We start from the raw sequence: 12,584 nt of genomic DNA on the forward strand, positions 1-12,584 counted from the left end.
CGTCCTGGACGGCAAGCCGGCGCCCGAAAGTGACAGACGCCCGACGGGACAGCCGAGCCGGCCACGCAGGAAACGGAGAGGAGGGGCGCCTAGGGGCTAGGCCTCTGGGCGAGTGCAGAGCGCCCCCGGCCCAGCCCACCTCACTTCTGCGGCTCCAGCGGCTGTTGCCCGCCCGCCGGAGCCTCTCCGCCTTTATGGGGGGGGGGGGGCGAGCTGGCAAAGAGGAAGCGCGGCCATGACTGTCCCTCACAAGGCGGCTGGCTCACCCCACCGTCAGCCTGCCGGGCCTGGCTCCTTCCCCCCCCCCCCCCTCAGCCTACCACGCCGGGCTGTCGGGAGAGGCAACACACGCGCCCCCTGGCGGAAGAGCGAGAGGCCTTATCGAAGAGGGGCAGGGGCAGTCGCAGGGCCGAGGCCAGCAGGCTGGCGGGAGGGGAGAGGCGGGGGCTGTGCCATGAATCGCCAGGCCATGGAATTGGGGTCCCTGTGGGTGTAGGGGGGGAGGGGGGAATTCCCTGCCTTCTGTGGGCGGTGATTCTATAAAAAGTGTGTGCGTGCGTGTGTGTGCGTGGGGGGGGGGGCACCTGCAAGGATCGGGCTCCAGAAGCCCCTACATCAAGACTGGCTGGGGGCTCCATCCCTGCCGTGCTGGTGCCTCAGTCCGGTGGGAAGACCGAGGCTGGGCCACAGGGGTCACCCTCCCGCCCCGCTGATTCAGTCCGGGGCCACGAACCCGCCGCAATGCCCTTCGCCATGCCCTGGCAGAGCCCGACTGGCACCAACGGAGAACGGGGGGGGGGGGGGCAGGACGGCTCCTCTCCCTCGGGTCCGCGCCTGGATCCGCACCCAAGTGCAACCCAGTCAGATGCCCTGGATAAAATCCTACGCTGCCCCCCCCCCCCCCGCAGCCACTTCTGGGACGCTTGGCAAGAATAAGAGAAAGGGGAAACAGTGGGGGGGGGAGTGTGTGCGCCCCCCCCCCCCCCCGCTGCAGCCAGGCACTCGCTAGACGCCAGCAAGAGCCGGGCTTTCTCCAGCAGGCGGCCAGAAGCGGCGGACGCAAGCAGCCCCCCCTCCATCTCTGCGCCCTTGGGAATGCCGCTCCCCCCGGGGGGGCATGCCGGGTGTTGTCTCCCCCAGCTCCAGCGACCTCCCTCCCCATCGGGCCTCTCCCGTTCGCCCCCGCTGCGCCCGACCAAGCCCAAGGGCCGGGGGAAGCCGCGAGCAGGTCAGCCAGCAGCGCTGCCCGGCCGGCCGGCCCGCATTCCAGGCGCCAGCGCTGCGCCCCTGCTTCGCCGCCCTCGCCCAGGAGGCCCGCTGAGTCCCGAGGCTCGCCCCACGTTTCGGCTCGGGCCCGGGCCCTGGTCTCGCCTGCTCCCGGCGCCGGCCACTCCACCACCCCCTTCCACGGCCAGGCTGCTCCCCTGTAAACCCCCCCCCCCCCACACACACACACACAACAGCCCAGCGAGGTAGGGTCGGCTCAGGGCATGCGTCTGTCCCAAAGTGTTGTCACCCGCCTCAGGGGAGCGGCGGATTATAAATATAATAATAATATTAATAATAAGTCCCCTGGGTCTCCCAGAGACCACAGGTCAGCGCTTTGGCCGAGACTCCACACAGCCGCTCAGGCCGGTCTATGGAGCTTCGTGCGAGTCAGAACTGGGGGGGGAGGGGGCTCGGAGCACAAAGCCGCTGGTAGTCCTGGCTTTAAGAGGGGGTCCCTCACGCTCAGGATGGAGGGATCTCCCCCCTTCGGCGGCGCTAATCCTCCGAACCCCTGAGAGGGAGAGACTGGGCCGGCCACATTCCGCGGGCCCTGCGCACAGTGTGTGTGTGTGTGGGGGGGGGGGGAGTGCGCAGCCCAGCCGGCCCTCCAGTGGGCGCCCCCCCCCGTAGGCGGGAGCGCGCTTTAAGGCCACGCCACTATGGGGTCAAGGGCACCTCTAGTGGCGGAATGAGGGACTGCTGTTCCCCGACAAACGTCTACCTCTGCCCCCCACCTCACCCCTCATCAGGGCGGAACAGAGGCCTGCCTACCGGCCAAGGAGGGGCTCTTCTTGTAGCTTGGGAGTCTCCCCCCCCCACAACAATGCCCCCCAAAGTACCTTCACAATCCCGTAAACTAGGAGGGGGGTAAGGCCAGGCAGTCCCCTTCCCTGCCCTCCCGGGCAAAGTGCAGCGGGTGTTTGGGGGCAAATATGTGGAGGGAAACCACGAGGGGTGAAGCTCGGGGGGGGGGGCGAAAGCCGCAAAAGCCGCACCTACCAGGCTGCAAGAGCCCGGCCCCGCAATCGTTGGGCAGCTAGGTGTGCCCTTCCCAGACCCCCACCCCCACCCCGCATAAACAGATTCCTTGCCTTAATCCAGGCAGCCGTGCAGGGGGCGGGGTGGGGGTGGGGGATTAGAGAGCCGTAAACAAATTTCAGATTGTTCTAGAGAAAGCCGAGCTGAGAAGAGGGAATGAGCCCTGTTCTCACCGGCAGAGATTTGAGTGTGAGTGTGTGTGTGTGTGTCGTGGGTTATGTAGGCCTTCTCCCAACCCAGTAAACCGGAGGTTAAAGGGCTCCCAGAGAAAAGGGAAAGCTGTAGCCCCCACTCAAAGACACAGGGTGTCACTTGTCCTAAGCCCCCTGACTTGGGCTGCCTGAGCTCCCCTGGGAATATGCAAAGTGCCTTTCCCTCACAACACAGAAAACGGCTGGGATTAGGGGAAAGGGCTTCCTGGCACATCCCCTACCCCATGACACAGACCCAAGACACAAACCGGCCGCTGGGGGCTCCGTTCAGACGGGAGAGAGAGAGCCGTTGGGTTCTGACTGACCAGGGAATCCTTTCCCTTTGGTGTCAATGAAGGACACAGGGAGGAGCTCAAGTCTGTCCATTCTCTAACAGAACAGCCCCCCCAATAAGCACCTAACACTTCGGGGGGTGGTGGCACATCACATGGGCATTAACCACCAGGCAAGGAGGGAAGCTGGGGTATCTTCCAGGGCAGGGATGCCGAAGACCCTCCTCCCCCTCCCGGGAAGAGTCTTCTGTCAGGCACCCCAGGGCTTTGCAAACCGGCCCCTGCCCGCTCCCACTCCACCCCACGCGGCAGGTAGGAACCCTTTCTTGCCCGACAAGTACCCCGCCTTATTGTCCTGCCCTTGCCCCCCCCCCCAAGCTGAGGATGGCATAGTAGCCATGCAACTACCCTGCCAGGTAAGCGATAACAACTGGGCCAGGCGCGTCACCCGGGAATCTGAACGGGGCTCTATCGGCCGCACATGCCCTGCTGCCGAGGGCTCGCCCCCGGTCCCAAGCCCACCACCCTGCCTCCACTCCACTCCACTGCCTTGGCTGGGGTCATTCGGGAGCCCGGAGAGGGGCTGACCCCCGCCCCCAGACAACAGTCCTTTGTCAGAAGAGCAGCCTGGTGGAGGATACCCCCTTCTACACCCACCCCTCGCCGCACTAATTACAGGCTGCTAGTGCTGCTTCTGGGGGGCGGGGGATGTCACATTCCAGGGGCGAGCCCCAGCTGGCCCGCCTGATCCGGCTAAGGCGATTATGGGGCCAAGTCATCACAGAGCCGCTTGCCCCTCGGAGCCGGCCTGCCTCTGCAGAGCTCAACCCACCCCCCACCTGCACCCAGGAAGTAGACGGAGGCTGGCCAAGAGGAAGGCCGCAGAAACATCGGGGATCGGGATCCAAAAACCCTAAATGCTGTCCTTGAACTCCAGGTCCCTTTGGGAGAGCCAACGCTCCATCCTTCCCTTGGCAAGGGCATAGAGGGCAGCGCTGGCCTCTCCGCCCCGCCGGCCTCCTGATGCGGAGAGGGGAACGGAGGCCTCCGCGCGGCCAGCGCCAGCCCCCGGCCCTAATCCCCCTTCCCTCCCGGCTGCCAGCAAATCCCGCCCGCTCTCCTGGGCAGACGGCAGTAACCAGAAGCGGGGCGACAGATCCCCCCACCCTCCCTCCCTCCCTCCCCCCAACTCTGGGCCCCGCTCTGGGGAAGGGCCTGTTGCCCACCGCCAGCGCCTCCGGGGGTCGCCTGCCAAGAAAGACCATCTGCTAAGGCTCGGGGGCGCCACATTCCGCCGGCTTGCAGGCCTCCGCAGCCCCCGGGGTCTTGCAGCAGAAACCGCGTCACGGAGGGCTAGCACTCCCTCGCAGTAGGCAGCGGGTCGAACCCTGGCCCACAAGCAGCAGGCCCCGCACAGCTCCGCAGGGCTGCCCCTGGGACGAGAGCGGAGGGGTAGCCTTTCTCTCCAGCGTGACCGCCGTCGGGGGGGGGGAGGGGGGGCACCGTCAAGCACAGCAGAAAGGGGCGGGCGGCAGCCTGACCGCGGTCTAGCTGTCTCGACCTCTCACTCCCCCCCCCCCCCGCCGCCTTTCAGACACCCACTCACGCGGAGTGCCACTGGCGGGCCCGAGTCCCCTTCCCAGACATAGCCCCAAACCCCCGCGGCCAGCCTGGGCAGGCCAGCCACAGTCGCTCTCCGAAGCCGGGCCGAAGTCGCTCCCCCCCCCCCCCCCACGCACACACAGGGCGTCCCGGGAATGACTCACGGATGAGCCCACGGGGCTCACGTGGGCCCAGCCACGCCGCGGGGGAGGAGGAGAGGCTGGCGGGGGGCGCGGGAGCCGCAGGCAGCCAAGGATCCGGAAGGCGCCCCCTTCCCAGGGTGGGCCGGCGGCGGGACTCGGGAAGGAAGCACGGGGCAGTCACGGCGCGGAGTTCTCCGGCCCTGTCCTCGGCGCAGGCTCAGAGGCACTCCCGCCCTTGCCCAACTCCGGCCGCAGCAGGACACTGAAGCGCGAGGCCGGCCGGCCGGCGGCGCGTGGCAACGGCTGCATGGCACGGAAGAGATGCCCAGCCGGAATGGCCGGCTTTCGGGAGGGCGCGGACCCTTCCCGTGTCTCTGTCCGCCGGCCCTGCAGGAACCCTGCGAGGTAGGCCCTTTCGTATACGACGGGAGCGTGGGCTAGGAAACTACCGGCGGCTCGGGCGCCCCGTTCCGAACACCCTGAGGGCCCAATCCTGGCCTGGAAAACGGGGACCGGGGGAGGGGACAGCCAAGATGTGCTGGAAGCCAGAACCTCCCCCCCCCCGGGATGGGGGGCTCTGAGTCTGTGCGGTGCCACCGCCAGCCCAAGAGGCCACAGGTACTGCCAGGCACGCGGGCGAGGGAACTGTACTCCTGAGCATACATTGAGGGCCGGGCAGACAGGCAGCGGTGTGGGGGGGAGGGGAGAGGGAGAATTTGTTGCGTCTACCAAGGGGAAGAGGGCCCCACGCGACACCCAGACCTGACCGCCGGACGCCAAAGCCACTCGCCCCGCGGGCCAGGCCTTCGTGCTTGTGGCACCAGACCCTCTGGCCCCTCCGGGGATAGGCACCCGCCCGGGAGCTCCAGAGCCACCGGAGTCGCCCCGCCCAGCAGCCCTGCACTCACCCCAGGGCCGCCTCGACGACTTCGGGAGCTGCGCCCAGCTCTGCGTTGCTGCCCTCGGCGGCTTGCCCGCTTCCCGGCCTCTTCCCCCAGCTCGCCGCCGCCCCAGGAAGCAGCCGGCCGCTGCCGCCGCCGCCCTGCACCAGCCTGCCAGCCCTCCCTTCGCCGGGCCGGCCCGTCGGCCCGCCACCCCCTTTATACCTGAGCTGGAGAGAGGCAGGGCAGGGCAGGGCAGGGCAGGGCAGGGGGAGGCCCGGCCTTTCTTCTGGACTAGATGCCGCCACAGACAGGCTGCGTTCCGCAAACGACCCGAGGAGCGGCCAGAGCTCGGCGAGTGTGACTTAGCGGACACCCACTGCCCCCCCCCGGCCCACCCCCCAAGCACCGGCACAGCTGCCCAGGGCGAGTGGGCTGGATTGGGGCCCAGGGGCTGGCACTATCTCTCCCGCCCTCCCGTGCCCAGGCTCTCCAGAGGGACAACGGAAACACTGCCCTCCGAGGACCCCTGGGGTGTGGAAAAAGGGCGCTGGAGCGCAGGGCATGCCCCCCCCCGTCCCACCCACGCGCCCCCACTCCAGCCAGAGATACCAAGGAGGCCTCATGGCAGAGTCTTTGCAGAGGGCCCTGCTGGCATGGGCACCCTTTTCCGGTGCCCTCCTGGAACTGCTGGAGCAATGGCCAATCAGAGATGTCCACACTTCCCCCCACCCACACCAATGTCCCCAAGCACCCCACATCTCAGGAAGGGACCAAAGGGCTCTAAAGAACTCAACAAAGTGTGGTGTGTGGGGGGGGGGAAGGGGGAAACATGAACCAAGCCATTGGTGCCCCATACAAGGCGGTGGAGAGGGGCTGGCCCTGCCTCTGGCACCCCCCCCCCCCGAGGGAGGGAGCTCCAAGACCTAAGGCAACACCAGAAGTGGGGACTCGCCAAGAGCTGGGGGTGGGAGGCTGGTCGGGGGGGGGCATATTGCCCCTTGACAAGACCCCCAAATGGTGCTTGGCCTCCTGCCAGGGAACCTACCCCCACATGAAGCAGGTGGATCCAGATGGGGATGGGGAGAAGGCCTGCAGAGTCTGCCACTAGCAAGTGTGCAGCTCATACAAGGAAGCAGCCAGCCAAACGGTGCCCCTCCTCCTCCCAGCCCACACCCCCCAGATACATCTTCCTGCATCAGTTTAAGCAAGCAGTCGTTCAGCACACCCCCCCCATGCCAGCTTTGCTCCAGAGCCCCTCCCACTTGTGGGCCTAAGTGCTCCAAGGAGGCAATTACCCCAATTCTTATGATCTTGGCTTGAGGGTGAGAAAGGGTTGGAGATGGGGGGGGGGGGGGGAACCAGCCAGCTTAATTATACCCATCAACACTCCTCTCCCTGCAACTCCTCCCCCCTGCAGCAGACCTGATGATCAGCCACCTGCCCTGGGCTCACAACCCGTGCCCTGGGACAGAGAAGAAGCAGCCCATGGGGGGGGGGCGGTCCCCTTGATTCTGTGCCTGAACAGAGGAGTGGCCCCTCCAGTTCAACTACCATGTGCTCCTTTCCCTCCCAAGGAACCTTGACCTCCCCATGGAGGTGGCATCCTTTGGGCTTGGCCACCAGCTGTTCCTGCCTACAATGAATCAGGAGGCACCAGGCATGAGATCCTTCCCCCACCAGGCTCTCTGCAGAGCTGCATGGCCTCCTCCCAAGGACCACTAGAAAGTCCATCTTTCCTTAATTTATTTATTAATGGGGGGGGGGTGTTACACCACCCTACTCCCAGATATGCTCCCCTCCAGCCAAGGGAGTGGGAAGTCTCCGCCTTGCCAAACCCCCAGTGGGTCCACCTCTCTGATGACCTTCTCCGGTCCCCGACCTACAACCAGTGGTTCCCAGGCTAGAGGCCAAGCCTGCCCCAGCCCTCAGGGCGCCCTGGGAAGCAGGTGCAGAGCAGGCCTGGGCACCTGGCGCTCACCCTCCCAGCCCCCAATTGCTCCAAGTGGCATGGAGGTCGATGGGGAGGTCCGGGGCAGGACCTCTCTACCCCAGCAGGCAGTGCCAACTCAAGACGCCACAGAGTGGCAGGAAGGGAGGCCAGAGCAGGGGAATGCTCCCACCCACCCCGCTTGCCTGGGGGACCCTCTTGTCAGAAGAGGTCTCTGGCTGCCAATGTGAGCCTCCCCCCCCCCCCCTCAGCCCTCCAGTGACCACAAAGAACATGAAAGGAGGGCCAGGCCCCCCTGCCCCAAATGGTGCTGTGTTAATTGCTGGAACCGGGGGGGGGGGGGGAGAGGCAAGAGGCAGGTGAAGGAGGGAGCAAGTGCTGAGAGCTGGCTCTCCAGACCCTTCCCAGGGTACCCGGCCATTCTTGGAATGGGGCCCAGGAAAACAGCCCAGCACTGTGGGAGCACAGCCTAATGAGACTCCACCATGGGGCCTGGGGACAGGCTGAGCAAGTCAGGCAGGCTTGTCCTGGCTGCCCCTCACAGTCGCCCAGGTAGGGTCAGAGGTGCCAAGATACCCTGCCTCAGGGGATGGAGGAGGAGGGCGGGAAGAGCTGGGCAGGCAGCCCGGAGCCTCTCTTGGAAGGACTGCAGGACTGACGCTGCCTCACTAGCTGGCGATAGATTCTCCCTCAGAAAGGGGCCCCAAGAGCCCATGGGGAGCTTCTTCCCCCACCCCACTGGCTGGCAAATGAGGAGGGCACAATTCAGTCAAGCTGTGGCAGACAGCAGCCCCACACACGCAAGCAGGGCTGCCCCCTGCACCACTCTCCTGGTCTGGCCCAAAAGGGACTCACACTGCACAACACTCCGGGAGATAACTCCGGTGCCCCCTCCCCAGCTCTGTCACTGCCCCTCCTTCTCCAGCAAGAAATAGGCCGTGCGGGGGAGAGCCCAGAAGGCTGCCAAGCTCCAGCTGGGCCCAAATTTCTCCCAGTGTTCTCCAGAGCAGGGGTAGTCAACCTGTGATCCTCTAGATGTCCATGGACTACAATTCCCATGAGCCCCTGCCAGTGTTTGCCAAGGGCAGGATCTATTGCATCACACACTGCGGAGGCCCCTCCCCTAGCCCCTCCATCCCCAGCTTCTGCTGTAAAATGTCCAGGAAATTCCCCACCTACCATTGGCCTCCCCTGGTGCTGCCCTGAGTTCACAGTGTCCGGTTCTCAGGAGAGGAAGGAAGGTGTCCTTCCACCGGACACAGGAGCCAGAAATGGGTTTGGGGAGGAGTCTCAAAGGTGCTGCATAACCAGCACCAGGAATTGTGTCAAAACATTTGTGGCCTGAGGAACTGACACCCCCCTGCAGGAATTTCACCCCCCCCAGTTAGGAGGGGCCACAACTTCCTCTGGTGGGGGTCCCTACAGACATAGGGGGGAGTCTTGGGATCCTCCCAATCCCCCCTTCCAAATCTGCTCCGTGGCAAAGGAAGAGGGTACCTGGACAACCCTGCGTGAAGGCCTGCTAGACCCAACCCTGGGCAGTTCTCCAATGGAAAGCCCCAGATCGGAGGCTGGCTTAGGGGCAACCCTGCAGCGGGCAGCAGTCAAGGTCCTTCCACCCACACTCACCACTTATTAATTTACCTGATAAGACGCTGATTCAGCTCACAGAGGTGCTACATTTTATAGAAAAGTACTTGAAACGTGACACATATGGCAGCTAAAATTCTTCCCTAGCCCTGGGCCAGATCCTGACTGCACAAAGGTCCTGGGGGGGGGGGGACCACCCAGCAGACTTCCAATCCAAGTGTTCTCTCTGTCACTAGGCAGGGTCAGGATCCAGGCCCTGCTGCTGCACCTCCATAGGAGACTCCTTACCTCCTTGGCAAAGGTCCACCAGGTATCCTGCACATCACACCACCAACTGCAGGGAGAAACAGGGTGGAGAGCAGGGTCATTCCAGTTCTGTATTCAAGGCCTCCTATACCACCCCACCTCCCACAACCCCTCATGGAGTACCCTCATGGAATTGGCCCCAAGGGGGAACCAGCCTCCTTCCAGGGAACAGGAGCCGCAGACTGGAGCCCAAACCCAGGCAGCATAACACCCCTGCTTGGGAGAGCCCTTGTGAGACCCCAAACCAGCCCCCCCCAGCACTGCAGCTACAGATGCCAGCCTCCAGGTGGGTCCTGGGGATCTCCCATAATTACAGCTCATCTCCAGAGTAGAGATCATTCCCCCCCTCCGAAGGGTGGGCCCCATGGCCCTGGCCCCCACTGAGCTCCCTGTCCTCCCCAGGCGCCATCCCTGAATCACCAGGGATTCCCCGGCCTGGTCTGGCAAGGCAGCCAAGGACAGCCGAAGGGCAGTTGCAGATAGAACAGCCAGCCCAAAGGGTGTTCTCAGGTAGACTGCTCCGCCACAGGGATCTCTTACTCCAGGCAGTTTGTTTTGGAGCACCCACACTGCCTCATTCACTTTCTGTGTTTCCCCCTACTTTGACAAGGCTTGGTTGGGTAGAACTTTCTTGGGAACGATCAGCCAAGGAGCTTCTGGAGTCAGCCTGTGTGGAAAGACCTACGTTTTTTGCAGGCCTGTTTTGCTCCTCCTCCTCCTCCCACCCCCCACCCCCACAACTGACACATCACTCCGGTGTTATAATGGCGGGTCTGCTAGTTGCTCTGTACTCCCAGCAAAGCCAAGTACTTTTCACTAGAGAGATGCTAGAAGTCCATTATTGGCTTTGGGGTCCATTCCTTGCCTGCCCAGGGAAATGCTCATCGCTACTTTCCTCCAGGCCAGACTGGCCAGGGATTCTGGGGGGTTGGGGGGGAAGTATCATCTGTACATGGAATTGGGGGCACTGTGGATGGGCAACTAGTTGCAAATTTCCTGCATTCTGCAGGGGATTGGAATAGATGACCCTGGAGGTAGCTTCTAACTCTATGAGTCTATACCTTTCCCCTTAGATCTTCACAACAAAAGAGTCTGGAGATGGACTGTTAAGAAAGGAAATTCAGAGGCCCTGGCACAAGAGGGGGGCACATTTCCTTTCTCCTCCCCTCCTCCCTGTCTCCTTCTAAAGGTTCAGAACTGGCAAACATTGGCTTCCTTTATCCTCAACCTTAACTAATGTTTAGCTTCCTGCTACCATTCTCCAAATATGGATAAATAAAGATATCAGCCTTAATACAAAGTGCCGGCTACTCAATGCCACTGTCTTCCCCATAACAACCCATGGATGCAAAAACTGGACCCTGAAGAAGGGAGACAGGAGGAGAATAGAGGCTTTCGAAATATGGTGTTGGAGACGAAGGCTGCGAATGCCATGGACAGCCAAAGTTACCAACAAGATAGTTTTAGGGAGGAGCAAACCAACTAGGTCATTAGAAGGGAGGATATTACGGGTGCTCACTTACTTTGGACACTTCATGCGATCAAACTCGCTAGAAAAATCATTAATGCTCAGCATGGTCAGCAGCAAAAGGCAACGTGGTCACCAAAGGATCCGCTGGCTTGACATGATCAAAGCCGACACATGGATGACCATGAACCAACTAAAAGAGGCAGTCAGAGATAGGGGCGCATGGCAAAGACTTTCCCATAGAATCTTTGAGGGTCAGACATGACTGAACAGATAACATCATCATCATCACCATTATCCAATTAAAAACTGGTTGTTTTCTATCCCAATTGTCATGACCCTGGTGGGAGATGCTAAGAGGCCCCGGGGGGGGGGGGAGAGTTGATGGTCAGTTCTCAACCCAGAGAACTGGATTTCTAGTAGCAAGACTACTAGCGACCTACCTGTCCTTGGAACACCTGGTCACAGTAATCCATTCAATGGTCACCTCCAGATTGAATTTCTTTAACTCACTATATGTGGTCCTGCCCTTGTCCCTGACTCAGAAATTTCAGCTGGTGCAAAACGCAGCTACTAGATATGTGGCCCTTGAAGAGCCCATATCCAGCCTGTGCTGAGGCAGCCACATTGGTTGCCAATTGCAGCCCAGATCAAATTCAAGGTTTTGGTCCTGACCTTTAAAGCCCTTCGCGGTCTGGGACCCACATATCTGAGGGGCCACCTGTTGCCTTATGCCCCCCACAGGGCTTTGCGCTCTGCAGGTACAAACTTGTTGGTGGTTCTCAGCCCATGGGATGTTTGCCTGCCCTCGACAATAGCCAGGACCTTTTTGGTCCTGGCCCTGACCTGGTGGAATGAGCTCCTGAGAGAGCTACAGTCCCTGGCGGAGTTTGCACGGTTCGACAGGGCCTGTCAGATGGAACTCTTCTGCCAGGTCTTCGGTTGAGGCCAGGACACAGAAAACCAGGGGCCCCTTTCTTTCACACTATACACCACCTGGATTAGGATCATTTAGGCACTCCCAAATGTTATGCCCCCCTGAGGCGCTGGGGAAGGAATGGAGTGGGCAGGCTAGGACTTGGGGATTTTATGCATTGGCTCATCGCTAGAATGGGCTTTTGGTTTATATGTAAATGGAGTTTTTATCATTTATTGTATCTTGCAGTGAGATGCTGTGCGAGAGCAGTGGGTAATAAATCTAAATAATAACAATAGCCCAATAAGATCCCTCCTTCTGGATCCCCACCGACTGCTCTCCTCCTAGCCTCTTAAGGGAGGACAGGAGCCAGCCCAGAGGGTCTTCCGCTCAGAAATTAAGTACAGTCCATATGGGGGAGGGGGGGATGGGATGGGACAGGACACCCTGTCTTCTGCTGCAGCTGAATCACCAGACTTTTCAGATGGCACACAGAAAAATATTGTAAACTGCACATTCTGGAGCTCTTCCTTAATAATGGGAAAGGATGTTGCCAAAGATAAATGCAGAGAGGACACGGAGGAACTCTGGAAAGCAGTAAAGAATATCCACCGGCAACCCAACCCCGCTGTCTGCACCCTGCCCGGAAAGCTGACGGGGCCCCTCCTGGACCGGATCACGTTCCGCCTAGGGCTTGTGTCCTCAGTGTCAGGCCACAGCGGGGAAGCCTCTCAGCAGCCAGATCCCTCCAGCCAGGCTGAGGAGAAAGCCAAGAGGGCGAGAGGAGAATCGCTTGGTTCTCCTGGAACAAGAGGGGGTGGGCCCAGCAGAGCTTCCCTGACCAAGGAGCTGAAGAAGGCCGTGTGCACACGAACGCTTATCCCTTGGATTAAATGCCGTAATTGGCTCAAGGGGCCCCTAGACTCAAACTTTGTT

At 61.6% G+C, this 12,584-nt stretch overlaps 1 protein-coding gene across 1 annotated transcript in view; it reads right to left on the bottom strand.

The window, feature by feature from the left end:
• The window catches only part of SLC4A2 (solute carrier family 4 member 2), a 30,936-nt gene that overhangs the window by 14,012 nt on the left and 4,340 nt on the right, over positions 1–12,584 (bottom strand). The window contains exon 2 of the mRNA XM_077303508.1: positions 9,247–9,292. The gene's annotated coding sequence lies outside the window, so the exon portion shown is untranslated. The remainder of the gene's footprint in view (positions 1–9,246; positions 9,293–12,584) is intronic.

This window comes from Paroedura picta, chromosome 11 (assembly GCF_049243985.1).
Source record: "Paroedura picta isolate Pp20150507F chromosome 11, Ppicta_v3.0, whole genome shotgun sequence".
Taxonomy (NCBI): Eukaryota; Metazoa; Chordata; class Lepidosauria; order Squamata; family Gekkonidae; genus Paroedura; species Paroedura picta.